Raw genomic sequence first — 15,107 nt, 5'->3', positions numbered from 1 at the left:
TACTTTTTCTTAAATTTGAGAAGAAAGTGGTTTGGGGGTCTTTCGACCCAACTTCGAGGTCTTCAGTAGCAATCCTGGGACCGAGGAGACCAATAGGTATGGCGCGTACTGAAAGAAGGCGAAGAGTATGCCCGTTCGGTAAGTTAGATTTCGTCCGTCCGCGTGTTCTTTAAAGGGTAAGTAAGTGCTATTCTTTTATGTATAAATGAGTACCAAGACGTAACCCCTCCTACAATCTCCGTGTCGTGGTCGTAAATCTTATGAATAAAATATTTATAAATATGTATACGTAAAAACATGTATCTATGTAGATCAATTAAACACCATTCCATTCAGACTATAATTGCTTCTTCGGTGTACGAAATGTTCTTCATTTTGGTTGGCCTTATGAGAATAAATGAGAGTTCCCTCTACGCATCCATTCACTTCAACAAATACGACGAATAATTTATCATTAATTTTTAATACGTCAATCTCACTTACGTCTGTTTTGAAAATCTCGAGAGAGCGTTTCTCGGATGTCCTATGTATACATACAGCTATAAAGCTCGAAACTCGAAAGTAAAACCTAATTAACATCACACATCATCAGCGCCCAAAAATTTTACAGTACGTTTGTATTATGTATGTTACTGAAAGCAGGTTGCTAAAACTGGATTGCGAAATGAATAATACTTTATAACCAGTAAAACAGTTTTGGAAGAGTTTTGTTCAAAATGGTTCAAGGTTCAAACTATGAAGTAGCGGGAAACCGCTAATATGTTTTTCTTTTATATTTCCTTCAATTCCTTCATTAAAAAGGAGGGGAACTGTAAAAAGAAACATAATCAAAAGTGCGTCTGCCTTATATAAGGGTATGTTTTGCTTTATCCACCTGGTTTGCTTCATGCTCACTAGGGCATGCTCACTGAGGCATTGACAAATTTAGACACGAAGGGGCAGATCAAGGCTGTGAGAGAAGAGGAATAACATAGAGAGTAGAAGTGAGTTAAAGTGTCTGAAATTATGTTTTAAAAAAGAGAAACGCTTCACTAGACGATACTTTAAATTAGTTTTCATCACAAAATATTAAAAACAAAGCCTTTTTCCGAAGAGCATCGTATTCATTAGATATCTTATACGTATATGAATGTGGCCAAGAAATAGAATCGCATGATTGAAATTAATTGTGTTATTTAATTACTATCATGAAAAGACTTTCATTACAAAAAAGTTAACAATTAGGCTTTTTGGCATGTAAAGGTTTATGTTTCATGAGAATCCTTATTTGCGACGGTATCCAAAAGGTAGACCTACGTGGTCCAAATTAGGCAAGGCAGATTTCTTTGCCTATTTACTATTGAAAACTTTACCTTTTTACCATAAAACGCTTCGGTCGGATAGGATAGGAATGGCTATATGAGAGGGAATTCAAAAAATCATGGAAACTATTTTTACCCGGATTTCCCGACGATGCCCTAAAATTCAGAACTAAAAGATTAAATCAGGCATCAAACATATCTTCCCACAACTTCACAATCTCAAAATTATCCAATTACATTCAAGTCAATTAAAAATGCAGCTAAAGCAGAGTTAACATTTCTACTAGACACAGGAACAAACGCAAGCTTCTGCTAAGCATGCCTATTGGAACACGGCCCAGTCCAAATGCATCAACCAAATAGGAATAACTAATGAATATATAAAAATATTAGGAGTAACAGATTTAACATAAATATGGAAAACACAAGCACTCAACACAAAACACAGTTAGCAGAGTCGGATTTCCCATAAAAATTGACGGAATTAGAAGAGATTTTTTTACAAAAATACGCATGTGACATAAATTATGTCTAACACCAACAATGAACAAATTCACGTCCCTATATATGACCAAACAGTTAGTAAAAACAGCAAGATGGGAAATCATAGTACCAAAGATACCAAAGTAAAAAATGGGGCACTTATATTAAACAGAGAGATACGAAAAGGAGTATTTATAGCCAATTCAATAATGCCAGAAAACGGGCACAAACACATTAAGATACTAAATACGTTAGATAAGAAAACCACAATACAACACCTCCTGATCAACACCGAACCACTTAACAACTACGATATCACACAAAACATTAATACAAAAACTCAACATAATGAAGAACGTTTCCAAACAATACTACAATCTCTACAACTAGGCGCCTTAAACTACACTCAAAAACGAGAACTCAAAAATGAACATTATCAATATACAAGCATTCCGTTAAGACATAAGATATCATCCGTAATAACGTCCTGCTGTTAGGCAAAATCACATTTGCAAGAAACAGAAAAATGACAGTTCTGCTTTTGATGCTTTGTGCAGTGAGTGGAGTAGGGTTTGAGCTATGGTGCTGTGAGAACTCGAGTGCGTTGGTTGAGGGTAGAAAGCAAAGCGCATCGATTTCGGAATTTGAATATCTTGAACAGAATGCGTGCGAAACCAAAAAAAAATAAGAAATAAATTAAACAAAAAATATATTTATTTAAAGTACCAAAAATTGTGGAAGTTTTGTATAAAGAGTTCGTGAACTTCTTAAGAATATTGTTAATATTAAAATTTTAGGAAAAAAAAAATATTATAAAAAGAGGGTAACATTAATACATTAACCAAAATTGGCAAGCGACTGTCTGCATCATAGACTTAAGTTATAGAAATTTAAACACGAGTCGAAAAATTTTTGTATATCATTTTTCCTTAATTTTTTTTCTGAATAAAGCAAAAAGTTACTTTAAGAGTTTTTGGGTTATTTTCTTAACTTGCCTTAATTAAGCAAATAATGCAATGAGAATTAAATAAAAGTAAAAAAGGAGGTTGGAGAAGTAAAATTTACGGGGACTCGCTATTTTTTTTTGAATTCAATGCAAAACAAAACAATTTTGCCAGTATCTGCAATGGCACATACGCACATATGACGATTTTTCGGGAAAAGAACCTTGTCCACGAAAGTCAAATTCGAGACATAAGTATTTCGTATATATCTAAAGCTCTTACATAGGAATCATTATCAAAAGGGATTCTGTAGCATTATCGATCAGTCGCACTCTACCGTGATTTACAATTTACGCTAAGTTTACATTTCAACATAATGTGACACCTAACCTAGTTAAGAAAGCCTAATTTAGTTGTAACCCACATTAGTCGTAATTCTAGTAATAACCTACTTTAATTATATTATTCCTTCAAGTTGTCATTCTAGTAATAACCTATTTTAATTGTATTAATTGCTTAAGTTAGCATTAAAGTATTTATTATATAAGATACTGACCATACCTCAGTTTTGTCAGAAGTAACTTAGAATATAAGCAAGAATTAATAACCAAAGATATAAATAAAGACTTTAAAATAAACAACTAAATACAAGAACCTTTAATTTTGAGTGGTGTCACTACAATTCAAACATTTTATTTTATGAGCAAATCTAGAGGAAGTCTAGAGGAACAAAAATAAAACAAATTTATAAAAAAAAAAAGACAGCCAGAACACTGAACAACAGAGAAATAATCCTCAATTTAATAATAATCGCAATTATATGAAACGAGAAAAGCAAAAATAGTTCGCCACCCACCAATCCCAGTCCACAAACAGGTAAACGCATTATTATCGGTCATGAAAAGTCGATCACAGAAGCTGAACGACGAGCGGAAATATCAACAGTTTTAGCAGGAAATATATGAAGAATAATCGCGATAGGAACTCACGCCTATTACCAATGATATAGAAAATGAAGCTTTACTGCAGCGTCAACGTATCAATTTTTACTATATTTTAATGTGAAACCAATGCAAAAAAAAAAAGGAGAAATTATATAAAAATAACAATTTATTTACTATTTCATCCTGGAAAAAAAAGGAAAACAAAAATATTTAATAATCTTTAAAAATATATTCACATTGTATTTTACTATATGTACTCTGAATATCATCTTTTCGTCTATATACGCGTGTTATTTATTAAGAATAACAACCATATTTTTATAACAATCATATTTTTATATACATATAATTACCTTACATCAGATTTATTTGGCGCTGCATTAACTATTACTCTTTAATATAGCGTTTAACTAGTGCAATTCAGTCTTTAGTTTAAACGTTTAAAAAGTAAAAAAAAAAGAAAAAAAGAAAGGATAATGCTTGGCTAAGAGGTTTATCCTACCGCTAAAGCGGAGTATGGGCGGGTGTGCACACGAGTGGGGGGACAGGGAATGTGCACTGACAGACTAGGAAGAGACCAACGAACAGCGAACAGTACAGACAACAGGCCTCACAGCCGGACTCAACTCGTAGGTCCCGCCGCACCGTGTGAGCTCGTTAAGGGTTTCGTTAGGTTATTTTATTTTTTTTACCTTATTGTAATTTTTTTTTTTGTCATGTGGCACGGCATGTCGAAAATTTTGTGAACGCTCTAACGTGCATGAGCTATGCCGTTAATAATTTTTAGATACATCAATTTATATGAAAGAAATATTTAATAAAAATCAAAATTTTAATATATAAAGGAATACGTAAAATTACAAAGAAAGAAGAACAGTTAAAATTGATAACGGAGAATCAATCCTGCCCACACTCAGGATATTTTGGAGTGAGTAAGTAAAAAATACATAGGGGGAAATATGTTCAAACTAATTAAAAATTTTGTCAAAAAGTTCACCATATGTCAAAACTGCAAACAAACAAAACAGACAAACTAACATAATACTAACAGATATACCGTTTACTAGATTCAAAACACTTTGTGTAGACAATGTAGACGCAATAAGGCCCTCCAACAACTACAGATATATTTCAACTATACAAATCGAATTGAGAGAGTATATAATTGCCCAATCAATGGAAAACAAAACTGCAACGTTAATAGCAAAGACGCTCCTTGAAAAAGTAATGTTAAAATATGACCAATTTAAAGTATTAAAATCGGACAAACGAGCAGCATCTTAAAACGCACTAATAAAAGAGATATGTCTATTACTCAATATCGAACAATATCGAGGTTCTCCATACTGAGAACCGCCGAAAAGAACTACAGAGTGCTCAGTGAATATCTTATTGCCTTTACAACAAATAATGAATGGGATACCACATTATTCATTCGCATACAATACAACCACTCATTTAGAAGCACAATGCACTCCAGTCGAATTATTATACGGCAAATTTCCATATATGCTCACATATATGCCCATATACTGAACTCAAAACCTGCAAACAACCTAGGAAACTAGACAAATAAGCTAAAAATAAAGTTAAAATATTCACAAAAAAAATCCGAAAGATTCTTAGAATAAACAAAAAAATTAAGAAAGAAAATTTCACAAAATAAATAAACCTCATAATAGAAAAACGTAGATAGGCCACATGAGGAACCATAGAGGTAATAAAAATAGAAGAAACTAATATAACTATAAAAATTAACAATGAATTTAAAACTATCCATAAAAATGCAACTAAAATATATTATAGTTAAATGCACTAATCAACACATTTCATTATAATTAAGTTTAAACAAAAGATTGCAAATAGTATGAACAAGAGAAAGTTTTGTTTCCCTAACAAAATTGTTCATGCCTAAAAATACGTAAGCAATTTTCTCCTTTGACGGATAAGGGTATAGTCTATGCATAACGTGCCGTGTATCTGCACAAAATAAAAGAGAAAGCCTTATAAACACAAACAAACAGTAATGTTATAATTTATAATGTCAATGTCAACTACCCCGGTTAAGACGATTTTATTACCAAAATATTTACTTTTGTGATTATTCTGAATTTTTTCTGAACATTTTCTTTTACTTTCTTTTATTCACCGAGATTAAGAACTCCAAGTTGTTAAATATTAGTTTCTACTGGGATAAGTACAGCCTTGGATGAATTATAACAGCGAACCTAATTCCATCCGCTTATCTAATACGTCACCATCAACACATTTCGACCAAATTGATAAGGTCGCGAAGGTATTTTTGAAAAAAAGTTCAATCATTTGCTTAGTTAGTATGCAATTTGAGAGTTGCGCAAATTGATTAAATCAAATTTCCATAATAAAGAAGACTAACTTTTTTTAATAGACTATCTTAGAGGAAACCTCGGGTTGTCCAATTATCGACAGCCAGCACTTATGTTTATAGTAGGGTGCAACAGGATATCGGTGAGAAGTGTTTATAGTTGGGTGATTCCTCAACTCTTTCCCCTTTAGAACCGATTGTCCTCAATCGAGATTAAAAATACGGAATGTCGTTGAACTTCAATGGGGTTTTATGAGCCTTTCGTTCCACAATTCTCAATGGTTGGATCGGACTTGTTCCATTATTGGGTTATTCACTACTGTTTTGGTACTATTTTTCCTACTTTTACAGGCTTGGAATATGATCATTATTGTGATCCCATTACGAATCCTCAGGTTGAGTATTGGTGGATAACGGACTCTGCCTGTAGATACGATATTAATCTGGTATTATTGATTTGAAATTCGTGTAGCATTTGCAAAGAGACGACACGTTCGCGCTCCTTCCCTTCAGGCATTAACTGAAGTATGGAAGGTAGTGCCTTGTAGGTGCGTATTTCTTTTGATGCGTAGGTCTTGCCATTAATACGAATTGAAACGTTATGGAACCTTATGAGGAACGTTCTGTTAAGGAGTTGTTGTTCCGTTTCTACCTCGAGGGTGCCGAAAAACCCATTTAATAGAATTGCACCGGAAGATATTTCATCTATAATCGGAAAGTACTGACTGTTTACAATATTGCAAATGGGTGTTTTACTGTTTAATAAGTTTGGAATACAAGTAGTGTTTGTTATGGTAATAAGGTCTTGCCTTTTACAAACAAGTAGATTTTGATGTGATTTACATTTATCGTGAACATCTCGTCATTCGACTTTGTGATGATTTCTGATTGAAGATCAGTTCCCATCTTATCATTTCTTTTCACGACGTTTAGAAGAATAGTTTCGTACACTTGTTCACTGGTTATTGGAATACTGATAATATAGAGAATTGAGATGGAATTAGTCAATATTTTTATTTCGGATAGATTTAATGCCTCTTATATTGTTTCAAATGGAATTTTTTCACTATTTATTGCTTCTATTGATAACTGTATTTCCTCGTCAGATAAAATAAGTGAGTTTATTTTCCGACCTTGGCCCAATGTATGGCGTGGTTTATATTCCCCAGTTCTTCTTTAAGGATTTTTACTTGGTATTGGGTATCGGAAATTAATTTTTCTTTACTATTATTTTTTCAGATTTAAATTCTTCTAGCAAGCTGTTAGTGATCTTGGTTATATTGTTATACCTACCCTCGTAAAGTTTATTGATTACGGTTTGTCGGTTGTTGTTTTGTAGTAAGTTATTTGTTTTATCCATTCCAGATGGGTCCTATGGAATCCAATGATCTTTTCCTTATAATTTTCCCAGGCTTCAGGCGTCGTAATAAATTTTCGTTTTGACCCATTTCATGCTTGAGATAGGGAAATAGGGAAAGATTACTGTTGTTGTTGGCTATCTTTCCCAATTCAGTGATTTTTGTTTCGTATTCGTCCAAGTCAATTACGTGGATTAATTTGAAGTTTCCAGTTTGTATCCGTGATTGTCCAGTATGGATGCGTATTACTTGTGATTTGCAGAAGTTCATAATTTGTATGTCACTGCTAATTATCCCAATTGAGAACTTGGAATTCGAGGTTTAGTTCCTTATCTTATTTCTGTGTCCACTTTTTCCTGATTCAGTTATGATAATTGTCCCTTTGTCTTCTCTAACTATTTCTTTGTAATATCAGAAAGTCAATTTTGAGCCTAGTCTTTTGTTATGTTTTACGTAGATATCGTCCCCTGGTAAGTAGTGTTTCATTTTTGTTTTTGTTTTGCTGTGGAATTTGAAGTCCTGTCTCTGTTTTTCTTTCAGTCTTTCAATATTTTGCAATCTTAATTTTTCCAATTCTTCGGGGTCAATATTGCGTGTGCGTCCATGGTAAGTTCTATTGGTTTTCCCTTTGTAACGAAATGAATAGTGAAGTTGTATTCAATTACAGCTCGTTGCAGCAATTCTTCGAAGATTCTTTTTTGTCCATCTGATTCGAGGCATCTCATTATTTCGCACAAGGTAGAATGGAATCGTTCGATTTGCCCATTCACCTCGCTCCTATACGGCGGTGTGCGATACACCTTGATTTTGAGATCGTCTTCGAGCATAGCCATAATGGAGGCAGATTGCAGGGCCTTTTCATTATCAATTACGATCATTTTGGGAATGCCAAAATAGAACAAGATATCTTGTAAAGGTCTTTTGAAATGTTCAACAGCACTGGATAGGATCAGTTTCGTTATTTCGAATTTGGTAAATTTGTCTATGGCGGTTAGTACTAGATGTCTTTCGGTAGAGAAGATATCGATGTGTAGGGTGTGGAATATGTGTAGGTTGAATCTCTATTTGGATGCGTCTGTCGTAAGGTCAAAGGGTTTATATTGACTCATCCGTTCGAGCTTAGCGAATTCTTCAGGTGACTGAAGGATTCCGTCTCCTCTTATCCTAACTTTATTAATTTCTTCTTATGGGCTTGTTTGGACACGTTCCCATCCTCCCCTCTTAAAAGTGTTGGCGCTTGGCAAGCTTAGCAAAGTTCTTAATGAACCTCCTATAGTACCCTGCCATTCCATGGAATGATCGTAGATCTTTGAGTGTGTTAGGTGGCGAGAAGTCCACGATTGCTTGGATTTTGTTGAGGTTGGGTTTAATTCCATTTGTTCCTACTATAAAACCTCAAAATTCGACGTCGTCTTTTAAGAATTCGCAATTGTCGAGCTGAACTTTCAGGTTGGCTTTCTCTTAGGTATCAAAGACTTCATTTTCGTCTTTTTCATATATGATGACGTCATCGATATAGACGTAGCAGCGCTTCCCGATGTGTTCTCTCAGAACATCGTCGAGAGTTCTTTGGAATATTGATGTGGCATTTTTTAAACCAAATGCCAGTCGGACAAGCTCATATTTGCCGTTGTTGACTGAGCAGGCGTTTGTTGAATGTCAGATTGTTTGAGCGGTATCTGATGAAAGCCATTTTTAAGGTCGACTATAGTGAAAAATTTGTTTTTGCCAAGATTAGGTAGTACCTCATTTATTTCCGGAATTGGGTAGTTATCGGGTGTAGTGATTTCATTTAGTTTGCGGTAGTCCACTACTATTCTGTACTTTTTCTGACCGGAAGAGTCCGTTTTTTTCGGTACAATCGACACAGGTGAGCTGTATGGAGACTGTGACGGTCTAATTATGTTATCTTGCAATAATTCTTTTATTTGATTGTCTATTTCTTCCTTCAGAGCCATCGGATATGGATAGCTTCTAGAGTCGATTGGTTGATCGGACGTTGTTCAGATTTCAGCTAACACGTTTGTTGCGAAGGTCAGTTTTTTGTTGGGGTCTGCAAATAGGTTTGAGCTGTTTTGGAGTAGTGCTCGTAGTCGATTGCTTTGTTTTTCAGAAAAACGTGAGTTGCGTAGTTTTATATTACTGATGTAGCTTGTCATTTCAGAAAAACGTGAGTTGCGTAGTTTTATACTACTGATGTAGCTTGATATGCACTGTTTTAGGGGGACCTTAACGTTTGGGTCTATTGTCATGAAATCAAGATTTGTATGGATGACTGCGTTGAGTTCTCTCAATGTATCGTTACCAATAATGGCATCGAAAGATTTAAGGCTTGGTAAAATGAAAAATTTAATTTTATTCCTGTTTGGGAATAGTTGCACGCTGGCATGGTGAGTTATTTTTATATTGCCGCAGACAGAACTGGCTAGAAAGGATTTTTCATTTATAACAGGGTTTCTTATGTGTTTGGGCTGAACATAATTTTTGTTCGACCCTTTGTCTATTAAAAATTTTAAAATATCTCCACCGCCATTTCTATGTTCAAATTCCAAATGTCTTTTTTTTTTTTCTTAAAAAAATTTGTTTCTCTTCTCTAATTTTTTTTCTTTCGTCCTTAAAAAAATTTTCCTCTTTTTTTTTCTTTTTTATCTTCAACTTGTTTTTTTAATTTTCACTTTTCTCTTAAAATTTTTTGATACACTTTTATCAAATTTTTTATATTTTTATTGTGTTCCTTGTAGTAAAATATAAAGCTCACTTAAATTAATACAATGGTTTTTACCATAGTTGATGAGTCCACTACCGTCTATCCGCTTTTCGTTCCTTTGTTTCCAGTTGCTGCACTCTTTGCTCCTTCGACTTGGCTGCTTCTCGGACTGGTGCTCCCTACTTGGGGGCTTTGTCGATTCCTATGCTGCTTGAAGTCGACCGGACCTTACGATGGGTTTCTTAGAGCTTTTCTTATCACTTGAAATTTTTTTTTTTCTTCTTTTGAGTTCCTTTTACTAATTAGAACTCTTAAATTTTGTTTTACAAAATTATTACTTATTAGAATTTAGAATTATCTCTTTTGTTTGGTTTTAATTTTTTAATTTTTCCAAAAACTAAAAATAAAATGTAAATTTATTGAAAATTGTGCGAAGTGCGTAAAATTTAATTGTTTGACAATATATAAAACAGCAAATTTATATAGAAGTCTTTAAAAATGGCTCTAAGAGCGCAAATTGAAAATTTAGTTTTAATGCAGGAACAGTGGAAAAAAGGAAATGCAAAAATTTGCATACCTTTCGTAAAATACGTATGTGCGAGCGACCCACACGAGATGATTTTATTACATATGGCAAATATTTTGTGTAAAAGAAAACTTTGAGTCGCTCTTTTGTCTTTGAAAAGAAAATATTAATAAATAAAAAATATGTAAATTGTATTTTAATGAAGGGAGTGCTATTTGTACATTTATGCTATTCGAAGTTTTATTATTACACATATAAAAAAAAGGGGGTAAATTGGAAAAAATCCGTTCACAAAATATAACAAAAATTTTATTTACAAAATTTTTTTTTCCTGACAAATTAATAATATCTTACGCACAAAAGTGAAATTCTGTATACCCAAAAAAAAAAAAAAAAATTTCAAAGGGCAAATACAAAAAAGACATAAAAAAAAAAAATAATAAATAAGCGAGAGTATTGTTAAAGGAGCATATCAATTACCAAAAACAAACTTGAAAAGGAAATTAAGCTACGATAAACCAACATAAAACATTCTCCAGTACGAAAATCAGTTATATTCGCTTTTATTTGGTTTATTAAATGAAAAACAGGAGAAAAGAATTGCAAGCGACAGATTTACGAAATGAAAATTTTTTATTAAATTGTAACTTTAACTACTAATAAGGAATGTAATTTACTGTAAGAAAAGTTATGATTTATATACAAGTATGTTCTAATACAATTCAAAGCAAACGTCGATGTTGTTAAAATGCAAAATATGTGTGGAAAAAAAATTCTGAAATAAAACAAAAAGGAAGATTTTTTCTTGGCAAAATATTGAGGCTAGGCTCTAATTATCATGAGAAGGAAGGCATTAAAATATAGTAGTAAACGGTGAACGTACCAGCATAAGGAGGTCTACTATTAACATATGGTGTTCGGTAAGGCGGCTGAGCAAATTGATTACTACTTATTAACTATCCTGTTTGACCTGCCGCTTGCCTTGCCTAGAAGGGGCGACGGTATTATATGTACTGCGCTCACATCTGCTTTTGTGAAAACTCAGCAACTGAAGCAACCATCTTTTGCGGGCGCTTCATCATCTCAACGTTCAGGTATTATTGGATGTCAACCAAAATGCCAACAGTAATGAATAAAATTTAAAATTAGCTTCAAAAAATGTATGATTAAGTGACATACTGCACTGCTGAAGACGAGTGTGGATGGGTGTAATTGCGAGTGAAGCTCAGTGGACTGGAAACGGTTACTGACGGACTAAGCAGGGACCAACGAACGCTGGACAGGATGGACATCGGACCTCGCAGACGGCCTTAAGCACTATGACCCCATTAAAAGTCCGATTGAGCGTTTATTTTATTTTGTGGGTTTTTTTTCTTATATCAGGTTCAAATCTTTTTCTTATTTTTGCGGCGAAGAAAAATATTTGCAAGATCGAAAAACCACCACTCATTAACACCTCATTCTACCAAAAGTTTGAACCATCGTATTTCAGAATATCAGCAGAAGCATTATAAGATATACAATGAGGGGGATATAAAAACACAAAATATACTGAAATTAAAAGAATGGCAAAAAACATTCAAGCATATTCGAAGGAGTATAGTGTCCACAATCGCAAAGGGTAGTAACTGATGATGGTGACTGCAAAGACCAAGAGAGGCGGCGTAGAAATCATACCATTATATGCACCAGAATATTTTAAAGAACATCAACAGAAGATAGTCAAGTTAAAAGATCAGCAAATCGAAACAGCAAATCGAATTAAAACGCCTGTAAATGGTATAATTACGTTACCAGTCGAGGGTGAGAAGTAGAAGTACATGATATAAAGTTTTTAATAGTTCCAGGTTTACATACAGTAAGAATTCGATTTTGAGACTGATTTCTGGAAAACGGTTGGTTTGTCAGTAATAACCAAGCCAGATCGTTCAACTAATATTCCAATGCCTTAAAAACCGCAACTATCAAGGATAGTAAGCCAGATACATGCCTCAGCTTAGTTCACGAATTAAACGTCACACAGTCGAGCCTCCAGAGACAGTCAAACAGTCTTTTCTATCTTTTGAAATAATATGACATAGCAAAACAAATTTAGAAGAATATGAAAACATTGTATATCAGATCGGTTCGGGTATAAAACAACAGAGTTCCAAATCGGAGGAAAAATTCTTGACGATAATACGTGGAAATTATGGGTACCAGCAGACCTCAGTCAGTTTTTGGTAACGGGAGCTCACTGTTCACGATCAGCAGGACAAGGGGCTTCTGTAAAACATTACAAAAGTTACAAGAGAAGTATTATTGGTGTGGAATGCCCTTTGACGTACGAGTTGAAGCCAAAACCTGCGAACAGTGTGAATGCAGTGAAATTGGTAGTACTCAAGGACTGCCAATGGGGCAGCTACAAATAACCGAGAAACATCCAACAAATAATCGATTTTTTGGAACAGTATCCTACTAAAAGAAATGCCAGCACCTGCACCTTTGGTTGTATAGACCACTTTTCGAAATTTATTGTATTGAAATCCATGCGAAGGCTAGCATTGGAGGAGTAATCAACTGTTTACAGCAACGAGAGTTTCATGTCTTTGGTGTGTCAGAAAGAGTGCACTCGGGTAAAGATAAACAATTGACTTCGATAGCCTTCCAAGAATTGCTACCCAAGTACAGTGTCCAATACCTTGAAACTGCTTTTTACTCGCCGCAAGCTCACACTACAGAAAGAGTCAACGGATCCATGTTGCAAATAATAGGATCATATATCAGTTAGGATGAAAAGACATGGACCTTAGTGATACTGACAATTAAATGCTTTAAGGGACTGCCACTTAAATGACGACATCATGCCGGAGAAGCTGCGACTCATAAGAGATGTAGTAGCCAAGAGATTTACAGAAGCTTGCAATAAAAACCAACGAACATACAAACACCAGTAGTAGTCAAGTTTAGTTCAAAAACGGCCGGGTAGTTTATCGAAAGAATTGCAAATTAAATAATGCAAAATAAGCCTGTTGTAATGTTAAATATTTCGTAACCAAAATTATAGAAAATTGCCTTTAGAAGCTTAGCACCTTAGCAAACAAAAAATTATCTGACGTGCATAACCCGCATAGCTCCGCCGGCAGAGCATGAGACCATGAAGCACAGGGTGAAGGTCGGAACTACATATTTGTTTTAATTTCTTGATAAGATTTATTAAAATATTTTTATACAAATTACATTGACAATATATATAAAACGGATTAAAATTATACATATAAAATTTATATTAACTATGTATTGATACAAACCTAAAATTTCATCAAAAATCTCAAAAACAGCGTCGTGCAGCTTGAACATAAAAATACATGGAAAGACATTAGATGGACAGACATGCTTAGATCGGTTTAAAAAGTGATTCTGAATCGACCGGTAAAGGAAAAAGTGGGTCTGTTAAAAGCCCTTCTGAGTGCTACATACGTTCGCACTAACTTAATATACCCTGTACCGCAGATGGTGTGGGCTATAAAAAGGTTGTTAAAAAATGAAAAGATATAAACATACATATGTACAAAATTGATCAGAATGTATACCCAATAATTATCTTAAAAATACATATACACATAAAATTTATATTATATGTACATTGATACAAAACTAAAAAAAATTATGTCTATAAGTAAAAAAATTATAAGTTATTGGTTTTACTAAATTTATTTATTATTTATCTAACTTTCATCTACTTAATTTCATATTTAATTTGTTTATTATTTATCTTAATTAAATTATTACATTGTTACAACGTGCTCTTGAGTTGTAAACGTGCTCTTGAGTTGTTCAACACAGCAACTATCACTACTGCTTCGGTTTGGTTAAGCAAACGTTGAAAATATTCAAAACGGGCTAAAATTTCAAATTATTTAAAGTGACATTTAAAAACTTAATGAAATTCACAATGAGTGAAAACTTAATAAGATACATTTTGAAAAATCACATGGTTGATAATCAATTAAAAATTGTTTGAAAAAAAAGGATGACGTCAAATAAAATTTATTCAGAATATGTATAAATAAATGTTAAAATTAACGAAGTGTTACTAATTTTATTACATTTCTACTGCTGCCAAGAGAATGCCTCAACAGAAATTTCACGTGACATTGTAGAAGGGCCATAGAGGGTCGTTCTGAAAACACCCAAGAAGCAATATTTTCTGCAAAGCCTAAAAGTGTTGCTTTATAGATCAGTTGATTGTAGGGAACTCAGTCAAACCTTTTAGAAAGATCCCTACAGATCACATCGGTTTGCTCGTGTTTTGAGAAGGCTTGAAAAGCATTACACGTTAGCTCTAAAAAATTAGTGGATATTTATTTTTCCAGTTAATGGATTTTTAGCATATTTATTATTCATTTCGCTTTTTATTCCACACATTCGCAGCAGAAAGTAAGAAAGTCGTTTTATGCAGACAGAAGCGTGGGCAGAGAGAGAGAGAGAGAGAGAGAGAGAGAGAGAGAGAGAGAGAGA

Source organism: Glossina fuscipes, unplaced genomic scaffold (genome assembly GCF_014805625.2).
Source record: "Glossina fuscipes isolate IAEA_lab_2018 unplaced genomic scaffold, Yale_Gfus_2 122, whole genome shotgun sequence".
NCBI lineage: Eukaryota > Metazoa > Arthropoda > Insecta > Diptera > Glossinidae > Glossina > Glossina fuscipes.
The sequence above is the reverse complement of the archived record's forward strand: the minus strand, read 5'-3'. Positions refer to the sequence as shown.